The following is a 14,375-nucleotide window of genomic DNA, read 5'->3' as shown; positions in this document are numbered from 1 at the left end:
AAAAATGTTTATTTGAAATTGTATTTATTTAACCAGCCAACAGAGCAGGTGAGAAGGTGGAACTCTTAATGACCAACAAGAACAGCGACAACAACAAACAGGTTGAGGTTATGTAAGAGTAATAAAGATGATTTGATTTTGGGTTTTTTGCTTTTAATTTTTTTCCATCCGGGAATTGATGAACTATTTAGAAAGTTCGTAGAATAATAAATAAATATGGATATTGATTTTTGAGGTGTTGGAGGGGATAAGAAATTAAAAAATAAAAAATATATGAGCAATAGTGGCAAAAATTTAACAGAACAGAAGCCGAGGTCCACCCAAACTTACTAACTCTGTTTTTAAAATTTTCTCAAAAAATTGACGTATAAATTGAATCACCATGGGAATTGTAAGCTTTTTCCCTTCATAGTAAAATGAATTGTATATAAAATTTGGAAAACTTCGAAATATTCTACGATAAAGGTCAAAATATTTATGATATAGCTATGAAATACAGCAAATGCATTTCTATTACTCCTAGGATGTTTGGTATTAAAAATGAGATCTACCGATCCACGTTTTGATATAGTACCTTATAACGGTACTCCAATATTCAGTACTTTAAGGATTTTCGGCATGTTTTTCAATCGTATTAGATGGGAAACTTCCGCATTTTAGGTAATTTGAAGATTCAACTACATGTGACTGTAATTTGACATTCTCTTCGATGAAGGTTAGAGTTTTTATAGAAGGTTATATACAAAGGTTCGACACCCTTTCCAGTATTTTGAGGGATTTAGTCGAAGTGACTGTAATTTGGAATTCAAAAGGGTGAAAATATATCTGCAGAAAATTTCCAATGAAGGTCAGAGTTTTGATCGGGGTTATATACAAAGTTTCAGACCCCCATTTCCAGTAATTTGAGGAATTTTGTCAAAGAGACTGTAATTTGGAATTCGAAAGGGTGAAAAATATATCTGCAGAAATTTTCCGATACGTGTTCAAAAATCCAAAAATCTACGATCCAAATTGGTCCTTTAAAAAACTAAAAAAAAACAATTAGCGGAGCAGTATAGTCGGACAGGGCCTACCTATACACATACAAGGGAGCTCTAAGTTTATGCGGGGCTGTGTAATATTTCGCGATCAACAGCTTATCTGCAGAATCTTTTCTGAATCATGTTTTCCCAGAGTAAAAAATATGCACCACAATATTCAAACTTTGCTATTTTACCCAAAATGGTTTGATTCATTTGAACCGCTAAATCTTGACCTTCATTATCAAGACAGCCATTCGAATTGTATGGTCCGATTGTCATCTTCAAGTTTTTGATCCATTATATCCCCTAAATATCATCTGATCATCCCCGAAATTTGTAAGTATCGACCATGTATCGTCATTGTGCTCTGGGCGACATTTTCGCTTTCTAGGCAAAAACAATAGGGGCCTTCCTTAGGCAGAACCGGTCCTACATGCAAAATTGGTACATAAATGTGGCCTGTATCGTGTTTACAAATTATAATGGACAGACGGACGGACTCACATGTACGGAGTACTAAATGTTTGGTCTGAGACCATATTTCGCGGCGTTACAATCTCTTGGGGCCACACAAAGCTATAATACCCTTACCCCATAATACCAATATAGTTGTGTAGGGCATAAAAATCCACGGCCACAAAATATTTTAAATAAATTCCATGCTCACAATAGCAATAGGAAAAATATTTTTGAAAACCGCCAACACTACTATTTTTGAAAACAATTTACGCTCACTATTGGGGAAATATTCCAGGCTCACTAAAATATATATATTTAAAAAATCTGCACTCTCAATAGCCCCTGAAGCACACATTAGAATTTGGAATATGTCGCAAAGAACATTTAAAAAAAATCGATCCCTATAAACATAAAAAAACTATTTTATGAAATGTGCTCCCTAATTCGAATTGTATTATTGGGAAACTAGAATTCTTTCAAATGAATATACCAAAATTATTGACACAGCGCGAAAAGAAAAAAATAATTTTTTTTATTGGAATATTAAAAATTTGGCAATATTGTCCATATGTTACATTTTCGAATCCCAATCCTCAGTTTCAAGAAAACTATCAGGCTGTTCAGAAAAAATACCTATATGCCATTACAAACATTGTGTGCTTCGAAGTGCTTCCAATTTGTTTATGAAACCCTCCTCCTCTCTACCTTTATCTGCCCTCTTAATGAATCTCCAACGAAAAACCTAAATCATGCCTGCCACAATTTATTTTACTAATAACTTTTTACATGTTTCCCTCCCTACCTCCTGATCCACCTCCTCTCGCTGTTTTGTTACAATTAAACCATGTAAAACAAAATGTAATCTGACACATCTGAGCTTCTGTTGTTCTTGCTTTACAACATCCACAATTGTTGAACACAAGAGTCCGCAGCTAGTTTTTTTTTTAGTGTCACATTTAACACAGAAATGTCGACAATCGAGTTGTTTATTAATTAAAATAAAAATAAAAGAAAAGAAAAGCAGAAACACGACGACGAGCATCCTCCAAAAACAAATCATATTTCCAAGTACAAAAAAAAACTAAACAACATGTTAACAACTTAGTAGCAACATAAAAAACAACAACAAGAACATTATGCAAAACATATGAAATCAAAAGATATTCTATAACATTTGTAAGCTAGTCGCAGCATATGGTTTTGGGATTTGGGTCGATTAAGAAGGGCAAATGGAGATGGGGTTTCAGTAACAAAAATAAAATAAAATCTTTCTTTGATAGATATTACAATTATTTAGATATTACAATTATTGAAATCTGAATTTTTTATATTTATTTAATAACACATCTTTTAATATGTGTTTACTTATTAATTTTTATATTTTTTTCTATTTTTAGGTAAGTGATGGTGTTGTAAAGTATTACTTTTGATTGTCAGAGTAAGTTTTTGACTTGTTTACAAATCAATCGGTTATAAATTAGAATCCCATACAGTTTCTTATAATATTGCACTGGGTTTAGTTAGAAAATCGTGATTTTCGAACTGCCTCATTAAAGATGAAATTGAAAAAAGTATCATCCACTGCAGAACGAATTGATAATATAATTTTCAATTAGCCCTATGCTTCTAAATACTTCTCTATAAATTTGACAACTTTTTATTTATGTTAAAAAAATGTAGTATACATCAAAACAGCCGAAAAATCGACGTACTACAAAAACTAGAGGATTCATATAGGAAATTATGTTTAAAAAAATACTTTTGAACATAGTAGGCCGGGGACTCACTCACATCGTAAAAATCTACAGTTTTAGTGTGGTAAAAAAATTAACTTATAAATAACAACAAATCAAATAAAGGTACATCTACAATTGTATCCTTGGAGTATTGCTGCAGAATTTACGTCTTTTACGAAAATTCACCATTACTGACTGACAGATTTTAGCCACTGTTCGTGATCAGATAGAGTGAAGAAAGAAGTGTACTTCAACTATTAGGAATATGAACAGTTGCGTGTACTAGCCGAACTTTCATTTTATCATATTTCTAAATATTTAAAGCTGCGTCAGCGTTCATGATTTTATAGATTGGATTGTTAATGCCTCTCGCATAGTTCAACAAAGATTGCCAACTCAGGCTTGTTGCATGCAGCTTCCTTTGATAGCCTTCGATTTTCTTGTGTGTAAAATAGTGGCTTTTAAATGGTTGCCGTTTTTTCGAAATAAACAGTGGAAACTGAGGAGGAAAAAGTTCCATCGTACATGCTTTGAGAAATAATGCTCTTTAGTAATCCGAACCTATACTAAACCTTGAAAATTGTGTTAATTATAAAGAATTCTACAACTATAAAAGCCTTGGAAAATATTAGAAAACAAAAAAAACCTATGAAAAGCCTATGATAGGCGATGGAAAAATATATATTTGTTTTATGTAGTCGTAGATAGGACATGGAAACTTATTATTAAAAAATCAGTGCCCATGATAAGCATTGGAAATATATATTTAAAAAATCTGCGCCTACAATAGGTCATGGAAAATATTTTAAAACCAGTAAGTGGAGCAGTATAGTCGGACGGGGTGGACCACATGATACCCTACAGAACTACCACTGAGCTTTAAGTTTCTAAATATCTATATTCGCTATATTTGTACTCCCTTGACCGATTAGAGGTCAACAGCACCTTTGCCGAATCATATTTTCCCGGAGTAAAAACTACTCCATAAGATTCAAGTTTTGGTTCATTTGATCCGCTATATATTGACAGCCATTTAAATTAATAGGTAAAATCGCCTTCTTTATGGAAATTTTGTGACGTCCGACTTGTTATTGTAACATCTAGAACGAGGAAACCTGACCAAAAATAAAGTTTTCGGTCCATTTCATCTTCGAAATATAACCTTATCATCATCAAAAATTATAGTCATCCTGCTTGACCATAACCGGAATCACATGCAGTAATTCCTAGCCACAAGCGCTACATCAATTTAAAGGACAACCACTTCTATTGGTTAGGCTACAAACTTCTCCGGTCTATCTTCTTCACGAGTTAATATATACGCCATTAACCGCAAATTTTGTCATTTTTAACACAAAGGTTAGGGTCCATTGACCCGCTAAAAATTGACCTAAGGATCGGTCAAAAAAGTTATGATTATTCTTCTTTGGTCAGATCTCCTTCTCCAAGCAAATTTCGGGGCATAATTGTGGTCTCTGGAGCCGATCATTACCACAAAAATAGGGGTCTTCATTGGCCCGCCATACGAGCAAAAATCGTGGCGATAGGTCCATAACTGGGGCCACGTAAATCTATAATACCCCGACAATATAGTTGTGTAGGGTATAAAAACGCGTTTACGTTGAAAAAACATGTTTTATAAATCCTTGGCCAACGACTACGAGGAATAAATATTTTTTAAAAAATCTATGCTTGCGATAGACGATAAAAAATATTACAAATTTGAAAAAATGTTTTATAAAAAAATCTACTTGTACCAAGCACTTGCAAAAGCGTAGTATTCAACACTTCCTCATCTACCGTAGACTTTTGACAAATATTCTTAACAAATCTATGCTTAAAATAAGCTTTGAAAAAATTTCCACTAAGAATTTCACGATCACCATCTATTTTTATAAAAATCTACGCCTACGATAGGACAACAAATATTCATTACAAATTCCCATCTGAAATATCCCTTAAAAATATTCCTAAAAAATATACGCCAATAATAGTTCTGCGCTCTATCATCAAGCGTAGACTTTTTAAAAATATTCCTTCAAGTGCTACATGGGCGTGATTTTTTTTTAAATATTCCTTCAAATAGATTCAATGGTATCTTTCAACAAACAATATGGGTTCGTATAAGTAACGTCAACATGTATACGCAACCCTATTATTAATACCGATACTCATACGCAATACTTTGCAATGTAATTTTTTTGATTATTTATAACCTTCAACCTGGCATTTCAGGTGTTTGGAAAATTAATACAAATATTTAAAGAAAATGTATTTTATAAATCTACAATAGGCAGGAAAAATTAATAAAAATTCGCGTATACGCCAATAATAGATCTAGAGAAATGATCTCAAAAAATCGACGTTTACAAAATTAAAATTTGATAACTATTGAAAAAATTCTTAAAAAAGCCAAACTTTGACTCTAAAAACTCCAAAAAATTCAGTTAGCCCTTCATCAAAGAAATGTTAATATTCTGTAGTCTTTCTGATCTCTTTTAATTTTTTGACCATCGATTCCCACAGAACCACTGTCTCCAGAATAATTTTTTTCTTTTATATGCTGCAATGCGTTATAAATTTTTGTTGTTCCCTGTGTTACAACAAACTACATCCGTTAGAATTAGCAATGCATGTTGCATGTTGTTACTTTTTTCTGCTGTGTGTTATTGTTGTTATTTTTGGTTTGCTTGTATGAATAGTTGTTTAGCTGGCTATTTTTGCCACCTCAACCTGTTCCCTCCAAACATAAATACATACATAGTTGGTGGCTACATTGATGCATTAAATCACTCTATAATCAAAGAGTCAAAATAGCAACAACATGAAGAACAAAATTTCAACACTACACACCGTTTGATTCATTCACACAGTTGATGATGCTATTGCTGCTGCTTCTTCTCCTTCTGATGATGAAGAGAAGGCGTTTTTGTAACTACCTGTTGCAAGCAAGCGTTTGTTGCACGAACTAACATTTGTTGCACACATAACGTAACAAAAAAACGCAACAGCAACAACATCACAATCTTAACGCACTGTAATTGACCGCATTCAATGGGCATTAGCATTTTTTTCTGGCTTTAACACTTTGCATCGCTGATATCAGCAAACGAAGTTGAGTTGTAAGTAAAAAGTTGGAAGCGTTCGGAATAGAAGATAGATCACGGGAATGCTAATGTTTTAACAGGTTCTTCAGAGTGTAATTGTAGTTGATGTTGTTGTTCATAGCATTTTTGGGTCGTGATTTATGTTTAGAAGCCCATTTATTTATCTACGGCGTTCCCATGCGTTTGAAATGCAAACAACTGAGTTGATGGTAACACCGCTGACGAGAACTGTTATAATTTATAATCAAATTAATCTAAACAGAAACCGGGTCTGCTGTGTGTTGTGTTCTTTCTTTGTGGATTAATTTTTGTAAATATATTCCATGCAAGGCTAATTAAAAAAACGAAAAACCTAGTTCTAAAGAGAAATTGAGAAATCGCGTAACACCAGATAATCTTGTTGCAATTGTTGAGGGCGTTGCTGTACACGTACATTGTGGAATAAATTTAGAAGGCAAAAAGAGGTTAAAGCTGAATGAATTGTAAATTGTTCTTAAAAACCAAATAAGAAATGGATTTAGTTCAAAAATGGGATGGGAGAACAGCTATACATTGACAAGAGTTAGCATAAGTTATATGGACTAGCATAGGCGTGGATTAAAAAAAAATCAAGGGTAATTACAGGCGTGGGTTTTTTAAAAATATTTTTTTTTTCAAGGGCTAAAAACATTTTTCTAGGGATCTAGTAGAGGCGTGGATTTTTAAAAATATTTATTTTCAAGGACTAAAAACTTTTTTCTAAGGGTGTAGTAGAGACGTGGATTTTTTAAAATATTTTTCAAAGGTCTCATAACGTCGTGGATGTTTCAATGTTTTTTAAGGTCTGAGGCAATGCATTTTTAAAAAAAAATATTATTCAAGGTCCAGCTGAGGATGATGGATTAAAATTTTCCAACCAAGCTCCCGAAGTTTCTGGCGAATCACTGTTGATGTGTGTGGCCTAGCATTGTCCTGGTGATACACAACTCTCCTGTTGGCCAATTCTGGCTGTTTCTGGTAAATTGCTATCTTCAAACGGTTCAATTGTTGACAGTAGAGATCAGAATTTAGCGTTTGGTCATATGGAAGCAACTCATAATAAATAATCCCCTTCCAGTCCCACCACCAAATGCATAGCAGAACCTTCCTGGCTGTTCGTCCTGGTTTGGCGACCGTTTGTGGTGCTTCGCCGCTCTTTGATCACGATCGCTTTTTGCACAGGGTTATCGTATGTGATCCATTTCTTATCTCCAGTCACCATCCGTTTAATCTCGTTTGGCCAATGCTTCGCAGATGGAAATTCGATCCATCCTATTTTTTCTGTTTATCGGTGTGGCACTCAAACATCGAACTTCTTTTTGAATCCAGCTTTGTATAAATGGTTTAAAACAGTTTTATGGTCAATTTTTAGCTCCTGGGCGATGTTACGACTGCTAATATGACGGTCAACTTCGATCATTTCTCCGATTTTATCGGCGAAAAAATAATGGATTTCTTTACCCCCCAACCTAATATTTTGTTGAATTCAAGGGTTTAACAGAGAAATGGGTTTTGTTTTCAAATATTTTTGAGTCATGGGTCAACTTCGATCATAGACATAGATTTTTTTAAAAACAGATATGTCAAGGACTATCAAAGGCATACATATTTTTTTGTCAAGGGCTGTAAAGCGGGACTATTGTAAGGGGATTTATTCTAGACATAGATTTCTTTAAATTATTTTAGAGGCGATTGTGAGAATGGATTTTTTAGGCGTAGATTTCAAAAAAATCAGAGCTATGTTAAGAGTAGATTTTTTTAAACGAACAGTATTGGTTCGTATAAGTAACGTCAATATATATACGCAACCCTATTAATAATAAGTTAACGTCAATACGTATACGCAACCCTTTTAACAATACCGAAACTCATACGCAATACTGGAAAGTTTTGATTGATCTGAAGGATTGTATGTACGGATTCTGGGGTATTGAAAATTGAAAAACTCATATGCAGGCAATTTTCAATAAACGTCCACATTTTATCATATATCCCATATAAATATCCCGCCCCATTTTAGATTATTTGAAGCCCTTAAGTTTATTTTCTAAATGAAGTGGCTGTAATTGGGAATTTCGATGTAATAGAGGGTGAAGAAAAATATTGGCAGACATTTGTCAATATATGTTCATCTTTTGACAAAGACCTCGTATAAATATTTTATCCTCTCTTAAGTATTTTGAGGGTCTAAGACGCATTTTCCAGCCGAGAAGGCTGTAATTTGCCATTCCAAATGGGTGATAAAATTCTTCGGAAAATTTGTAAATGGGGTAGCCTTTTTTTGGTGTTTTGGTAGTCTTAGGTATGTTTCCCAACCGAATATTGATAACTGAAAATTTACTTCGTAGGGAATTGTCAATATAGGTACATGTTCCGACATAGCCCTCATATAAAATAAGATTCCTTAGATGATCAAAAACCTCCTAACAGAAATTTCCAATAGCATCGCTCTCATATAAAGGTCTCTAAAAATTTAGGTATATTGGTGGTTAAAGCACTTCTTCGTAAAAAATTGTCTATATATACCCATGTTTTGACATAGCCCCCAAATAAAGGTTCCCCCAGTTTCAGTTTCTTAAGATTCCTAGGTGAATTTTGCATCCTGAGTCTGTCATTTGGCAATTCGTTTTCTCAGATGATCATTGACCTCCTGGCAGCAATTTACCAAGTCGTAGTCTTAATATAAAGGTCTCGAACAAATAAGGTTTCATAATGGAGGGTATAAAATCTTCAGTCCCGCTAAAATCGTAAATATCGAATAATTGTCCCTATTCACGTGCGTGTTATTAGAACCAAAACTACCTCAAATTTTCTGCTAAATATTGGTTGGAAATTTGAAGTCTTAAAGCCGTACCTAAATTTTATTATAATTAAATCCAATCCATAATATCCCAAAATCTGGACACTGGGGACTACAAATCTGAAAATTATTTTAATTAAAACAAAAAAAATTTAAAATACATTTTTCAAAATCGTTAAACTACAGTACAAAAACATTTTCCTTCCTCAAAAAAAATCTTAAAAAACTAAGATCTTCCAAACATAAAAAATAATAACTTCACCTGGAATCATTTTGAATTGTAGTTGTTGATGTTGTTGTTTTTTCGCATTACACCAAAAACATAAACCATAAACATAATCAATTGAATGTATCTAACTAACAACAACAAGAGGAACAACAACCGCGAACACAATTCAATATAACGACTATCAATGAAAATTTCTTTCAAAACTCCAAAACAAGCCGAATATATGTTGAGATCGATATTGCTATAAAACGGTTCTGCTTAACGTCCTTGTACATAAAAACGTAACAATTTTTGTTGTTGTTACTCCTAAGCAACTTTATAGCTTTAAAGACCTTGCTACAGTTTTTCTGTTTGTTTGCACACAGCATTGATGATGGTCAACAGTTGCAGGCTTGGTTGCCTGCCAACTAACCGAACGAATAGCAAGATGACGATAAGGAAATGTAAAAAAAAACAGGGCAAAGAAGTAAAAGAACGGCAAAATATGACTATCAATGTTGCAATATCATGACAACTGCAAAACATCAACACGCACACTAACACACAAATTCTAATGCAATAATGTGAGCGTAAAAAAGCCAAGCAAACGCCTTAAATAGCATTTTTATGCCAATGAAAGATTGTCAATAACATTTATTTCTGTCAATTAAAAGCAAGCTCAAAACGAAAAAACTATAACAGTTTGTAGTAAAAAAAACGTAACGAAACTAAAGCATATCAATAACGTAATAAAAATGTTGCTGTTGTGGTTCATAGTTTTCTCCATGGCTATTGATTTTGCCACAACGACAGAAGGTGTATTTTGGCCATTGCTCTCACCAGCAGCAGCAAAAACAGCTGTGTATCAACCGTGTATCAACAAAAGCCGCTGTGACCATGCCGATCATCATCGCGAACGACGATGATTTGCTTGTAAAATGATATTTTTGGCCTACAGTATTACATTATTGCATTGCTCCATGTCTTCCTGCGTAGTATTGTTAGCTAATCAAAGCGGTACTCCAATTTTTGTTATTGTTTTTTCCGCCGTGTTTTCATTTTTTGGCTATCATTTCAATATGAAGGAAATATAGAAGTAGTTAACTGTTTGGAAAACCTAACCAAAAATTGTATTGAATGATGATCGTTTGTTGGAACTGGAGCAGTGGATAACAGAATAATCGATGGGTGGTACGGTGAGTAGGGAAATTCTTCCAAAAAATATTCAGGGGGTACAAAACGATGTCGGGGCTTAATGGAATGATAATAATTGACTCCCTTCGATTATTTGAAATTTAATTCTCAAAATCCAAAAGACGAACTTTGTATGTGGAATTTCAGCACATGTTAAATCGGTCGAGGCATCTATATGGACCTATGCTTCTAGATTTTTTTCATTATTTATGAAATCGAATTATTTATGAAATCAAAACATCATATTACAGACTTCCGGGTTCACTGAGGGCAAAGAAAAATGTTGGCAGAAACATTTGACTTTGACTTATTTTGACTTTTTGGTATCTTGACGCTACAAGGATCATTTTTAAGCCGACGAGGCTGTAATTTGCCATTCCTAGTGGGTGAAAAACTTCTTCGGAAAATGTTTATACAGCCACTTCGGTTGAAAAATAGGTCTAAGACGATAACAAATTTTAAAATAGAAGAACGTTTTTTTAAACCGATTTGAAAATGCGCCTAGGACCATTAAAATGACTGAAATGGGGCTGGCCCTTCACCAGAAGAAGACGAAATTGGAAATTTTTGCATCAAACCTCAATAGGCTGAACTTGTTGTACCTTTCACCATAATTTTGGAAAAGAAGAGACCTAAAAATGATCGGGACATTTTTATGGGGAGCACATGCCGTGTTAAAGTGCTGTCTGGAATTTTGTTGGAAAATTATAGTGGGACCTCAAATATATTGTACCTGAGTGGGACCTCTATATAAGGTCAAAATAGGCAACCATTTTAAAAATTATTTTTCAAAAAAGGTTTTTAATCCACCAATAACCCGGAATAACAGCTGCTTCGGTTTGAGAATACGGCTTTGATCATAAAAATAGCTAAAATCGGGTGGGATCTTCATAAGAGGACCTCCAATTTCGAAAAGAAGTTTTCCACCCTTAAAAACCCGGTATGCCAAATTACAAATTATATTGACAATTTCCTTCGAATAAGTTTTTTATTGACGAAATTCCCGGAATAACTGCCACATGGATTGGAGAATAGCCCTAAGATTATAAAAATAGGTAAAATAGGGCGGACGTTCATATGATGGACCCTTATTTTTATGCACTAAGAATCCGGACTTATAGCCGATTCAAGATCATAAAAATACCTATAATAGGGCGGGACATTTATATGATGGACCTTTTTTATCCACCAAGGACCCAGAATTACAGCCATTTAATTTGGCGAATACGGCGTGGACATTTATATGATCGACCTTATAGAAAAAATTCGGCAAATAAATTTGTCCCCCTACAACAATCCGGCAAACCAAATTACAGCTACAATGACGGAAATATGCGTCTATTTAAAAAATATATTTATATTTTCAAATAACCCCCTTATAGGGATCCCGCCTATTTGAGGTGCTGTAATTTGGAATTTCCCTTATTGGAGGTGTGAACAAATATTTGTAGAAAATGTTCAATATATTTATATGTTTAGAAACCACGTCCAGATAAAGTCCCATTTTTAGATTTGTAAAATGGGCCACCTCGTTTGGAAATTGTTCCTAGGACCATAAAAACACATCAAATAGGCGGAATCCCTATAAGGGTTTTATTTCAAAATATTAACATACTTTTGAAGTGGTTGGCGAAAATAATTTCCAAACTTCAAGAATCCGGAATATTAAATTCCGATGTCTTCGGTTGGAAAATGAAGCTAGAATAATCAAAATGCAAAAAATAAAAAAAAAATAAAACTGAACCTTAACATGGAGCCTATTTCACAAACAGGACCAATGTTGAAAAATTTTTGCAAAAATTGTTAACACTTCAATAAACAGAAATGAGGAATAACAGTCACAATGTTTGGAAATGCGCCAAGAACAATCGAAAAATTTTACTCTAATTAATAATATAAATAATTTATGGAGTCTCTGATGAATATTTTGATTTTTCCCAACAATTCTATTACCACCCTCCAAATTATATTGTTTTCTACAATCCAAACCACTTACTGTGTGTGTGGTCTCATTCGTCCAGTTATTCTATCTTGTCGATGGCAAATAAAACAAATATTTGTTTGTTTGCTTTTCTAGAATTTCTATTTAAAGAAATTTGTGATATTATCACAGGTTGAAGTTGTTTTAAGCTGTTGTTCTTTTTGCATGCCAAACAAATGTTGAAAATTTCTTACGGGTTTTTTGTTTTGGGGTAACGAGCGAAATGCAGTATTAAAAGCAAACAATAGTAATACAATGATACGCCCACATGTAATCCAGGAAGTTGGTGTTTTGATAATCATCTTGGTGTTACAGTTTCGGTGGAGTTACTAAATTCAATTAATGGTTGTTTTGGAATGCTGTTTGCATTGGAGAAATGGTTAAAGAATGTAATGGAACTTTTTTAGATAGCCAAAAAGTATGCAAGGAATTTGGTAAGATGTGTAATTCCTTATGGATTTCTGAAGCTAATGTCTGAAAAGATTTTGAATAGATATGGCTTGATTGATACAGGTTCAAAATTTGCATAGTCTCAATAAAATGAAACATCACGATTTTAGACTTTCATAAATAAAAATTTCCCGATTTAGTTATTCTGAAAATCTTCGCCAAATTTAAAATTTGATTTTCAATTCATTATCAATTTTCAGTATTAATTCACGTGTGACCTGTTGCAAGGCTAAGGGTTCCATTGTGACGTGTGTGGGAATAAATTCCAACTTACAATTCTAAGACATATGTAGCATTTTATATGACATTGGAGGGAGTAGAATACTTTGGTGGAAAGAAGTATTTCGAGGTCCTCAAACATTGTGTCATAATGTATGGGTATGATAAACGCTATTAACAAGGAAGAATTCCTGCAACTGTTCTATTGGAAGAAGAATTCCTCTTCTCTATAGGAAGAATAAGACCTTCAGCTCTACATATAGGAAGAAGAACACTTCCATTTAATTTACTATTCGATTTGCTGTGTAGGAAATTTAGGTTTCACTTGAAGTATTTGACCCGTGTTCGATCAGTGATGATGTGTCAGAATTTTCATCCGTCTATCCGAAGATCAGTATGATTGAAATTTCCTTCGAAGCAATGGTGACCTGAAATATTTACATTCTAACTATTGGACTTTCAAGTGGTTAAGAAAGTTGAACAGAAGAAAAGAAACATTCCACTCCAAATGGACCTCTTTATAAATCACAAACATTATATCATATCATTTACAACTGGCATATAGAATATAAGAACCTAGGGTGTTATTTCAGATATTTGCAAGTTGAATAGGAATATAAATGTCAATAGACTTACATAAAGTTGATAAACAAATTCGTACATACCTGAAAATAAAAAAAAAACAAACAAATATGTTAAATAATTACTTTATAGGTATTAGGTTAAGATATATAATATATTTTTGGTAGCAAAACATCAATCCAGCGCGCTTAGTATACATATTATATAAAAATAAAACATTTTTTCATTTAAAATCGATAATTCAACTAAGGCAATTTCAGGCCTATGAATTTATTATATCCTCTGCCACCTTTATAAGGAGCTCTCGGCATGTTTTAAAGTTCTTTGCGTACGGTCCTATATATTCTCTGAAATTTTGGATATGCTCTTGTTAATTGTATATGAAAACAAATTACAGAAAAACTCACTTTTCAGACTTAGCATACTATTTTTCGGAGGCGGCGATATATGTGGGATATGATCTTGTTAATAGCTTGAAAACAAATTCGGAAAATTCGGTTCTATGTCAGACATTATATATGCACTTAAGGCCATTAAAATAACTAAAATGTGGTGTGGCGATACTATGAGATATAAATGAAAATCCAATATTGAATATT

At 33.4% G+C, this 14,375-nt stretch overlaps 1 protein-coding gene across 1 annotated transcript in view; it reads left to right on the top strand.

Annotated features, from left to right (window-relative positions):
* The window catches only part of LOC133324081 (uncharacterized), a 125,941-nt gene that overhangs the window by 97,276 nt on the left and 14,290 nt on the right, over positions 1–14,375 (top strand). The gene's annotated exons all lie outside the window — the stretch shown is intronic.

This window comes from Musca vetustissima, unplaced genomic scaffold (genome assembly GCF_032173495.1).
Source record: "Musca vetustissima isolate MV318-11 ecotype Yass unplaced genomic scaffold, APGP_CSIRO_Mvet_v1 utg4828, whole genome shotgun sequence".
Taxonomy (NCBI): domain Eukaryota; kingdom Metazoa; phylum Arthropoda; class Insecta; order Diptera; family Muscidae; genus Musca; species Musca vetustissima.
Note: the sequence above shows the minus strand (reverse complement) of the source record. Positions and strands in the feature narration are given on the sequence as shown.